Below are 2529 nucleotides of genomic sequence, written 5' to 3' on the forward strand. Positions count from 1 at the left end.
CCCCCCCCCCCCCTCACCTGTTATCTGAGGCTCACCCTATTGCACTGTGTGACTATGTATGTAAATGTCTGATTCCCTGTTATCTGTGTGTGTCATGAGGGGGAAGGGAGGGGTTGTAGCCCTCCCAGTGTCTCAAAAGTGAATGTCCTTTGTTTAATAGAGGAGTTGCTCTTTCTATGTTGAACCTTCAACATGAGTTTTGCCTCGTGATTGGGGGTTAGGGGCTGGTTACTGCGAATCCGCTGGCTGAGAGTGGGGTTTGGGGGCAGGAGACGCTCTTTGGCGGAGGTACCCAGTCGGGGTACCAGGCGGTCCGTCACACCGGCGCTTTAATTTTTCAAATTGAAGTGGCTACCTTAGATCCCGCGCTTGCTGGAGACCTCGCGGCAGCCTTCCACGTAACTATACTGTTTACAGCGTTTCGGCCTGTCTGCACATCTCCCCCTCCTGACACACTCCGCAGTATATATATATAGTGGGAAAAGTCATTTTCATTTTCAGCCTGACAAATTTTGCTGCAGGAGGTGCGTTGCAGTGCCATTAATTTCAATGGATCCCAAATGCACCTCCCGTTTGCAGTGTGATCCCCCACACTGAAACGCGCGGTACTGCAATGCCCTGTGTTCCAGTGCCGCGATTTCAAAAAATTTGCATACCGTTTTATTCTGAAGTAAACGTTATGTCTGAAATGCTGCATTTGTGTATTTTATTTTAAATAAATAACGGTATTAATTTTTTCAAATTTTATCCGATTAATTGATTAATTGAAATTAATAATCGGCTAACTATTCGTTTATGAAAATAATCATTAGCTGCAGCCCTACCTGAGACCCTCAGAACCCTTCCTGAGACTCTCTTTACCCCCTGAGACCTTTCTCACCCTTCCTCAGACCCACTTCACCCTCCTAGGACCCTCTGCACCCCTTCTGAGACCTTTCTCACCCCTCCTGAGACCCTCTTCACCCATTCTGAGACCCTCTTCACCCCTCCTGAGACCTTCTGCACCCCTCCTGAGACCCTCCACCAGAAACATCAGGCCAGCACTCCGGAACAGAGCGGCAGCTCAGAGTATGTAGCAAATACAGATATTCATATACTATTATTCTGCATTGCTGTATAATGTATTGCTGGGATTTGTAGTTATTTAAAGCTGATAGTAATATTCTGCATTGTTCTATAATGTGTTGCTGGGATTTGTAGTCTTCTACAGCTTGGAGTCACTGGCAGAACTATGTAGCTTAGCTATGTTGATTTGTTTGTTGTAATACTGCTACTGAGCCACAATCCCTAATTTCCCCAGATAAAAAAGCCCTCCTGAGACCCTCCGTCTGAGAAATTAGGCCGTTTCTGCCTAAATTTAGCTGTCGGACAGATGGCCTCACATTTGACTCTAGAATACTTTGGTATGCAGAGAAGTTCACAGTCGACTCAATGACTGCAAGGTGCCCAAATTATCACCCCTCTGCCACTCTGCTTGACAGTTGATATGAGGTGTTTGTGCTAAAATCTTGTATTTGGGTTTCCCCAAATGTGTTGCTGTGCATTATGGGCAAACATCTCCACTTTGGTCGAATCTGCCCAAAGGACATTGTTCCAGAAGTCTTGTGGTTTGTTCAGATGCAACTAAGCCATGCTGCCATGTTCTTTTTAGAGAGAAGAGGCTTTCTCCTGGCAACCCTTCCAAGCAAATCATACTTGTCCTGTCTCTTTCTAATTGTCATAAACTTTACCATTTTACATGCTAACTGAGGCCTGTAGAGTCTGAGATGTAACTCTTGGTTTTTTTGCAATCTCTCTGAGCATTGCACTTTGGGTGAATTTGCTGGGCGCCAACTCCTGAGAAGATTGGCAACTTACATAAATGTTTTCCACTTTGTAAAATGATGGACAAGGATCTGCCATAGTTTTGTAATAGTTTAAAAATAATGCAAATGACTTATGACCCATGACAAACTTCAATTAACTTGAATTAGTAATAAAACTCAGTCACAAGTAGGGCTAACTCTTGATTGTGCAGTAATATAATCATTGAGTGGATTTTTGATATATAGTTCAAAACGATGGCAAGTTCCTCCAACACATAAAGCATCTCAGAATAACTTGTATTTGTTACAAAACTTTCAATTAGTTATATGAAAAAAGGGGTTAATTCTTGGTCATGCAGTACCGTGATCACAGACTTGCCCAGGTAACCTTAGATTAGACCTGGGCATTTTATGGATGGCTGACAGTGGATGCGCCAGCCTCCAAGGTGCATCCACTGCAAGCCATAGCCCAGCACAGGCCCCCTTCTCTTCAGTCATTGGTTGCTAGGACCACTGGTGTCCTAGCAACCAATGACATCAGGTGTCTACCTCCCCGGCAGTCATTGGTTGCTAGGACTGCCCGGCAGTCCTAGCAACCAGTGATGTAATTTGTGTTCCCTGTCCCCAAGCATTACAGGAGGATGGAAGAGTGTCTTCTTCCGTCCTCTCCTGAAGCATGCTCTACCTCCCGGCTCCCGCCTAACAAATAAAACAAATAGGGTAT

General features: G+C 44.8%; 1 protein-coding gene across 1 annotated transcript in view; it reads right to left on the minus strand.

Moving 5' to 3' along the window:
- Window positions 1–2277, minus strand: part of LOC108799984 (protein unc-13 homolog A-like) — a gene marked incomplete at its 3' end in the record, with an annotated part of 40394 nt that extends 38117 nt beyond the window's left edge. The window contains exon 1 of the mRNA XM_018571937.1: window positions 2274–2277. The remainder of the gene's footprint in view (window positions 1–2273) is intronic.
- Window positions 2278–2529: the final 252 nt, after the last annotated feature.

The sequence above is a fragment of the Nanorana parkeri genome, unplaced genomic scaffold (genome assembly GCF_000935625.1).
Source record: "Nanorana parkeri isolate BGI_ZX_2015 unplaced genomic scaffold, ASM93562v1 scaffold1872, whole genome shotgun sequence".
Classification (NCBI taxonomy): Eukaryota; Metazoa; Chordata; class Amphibia; order Anura; family Dicroglossidae; genus Nanorana; species Nanorana parkeri.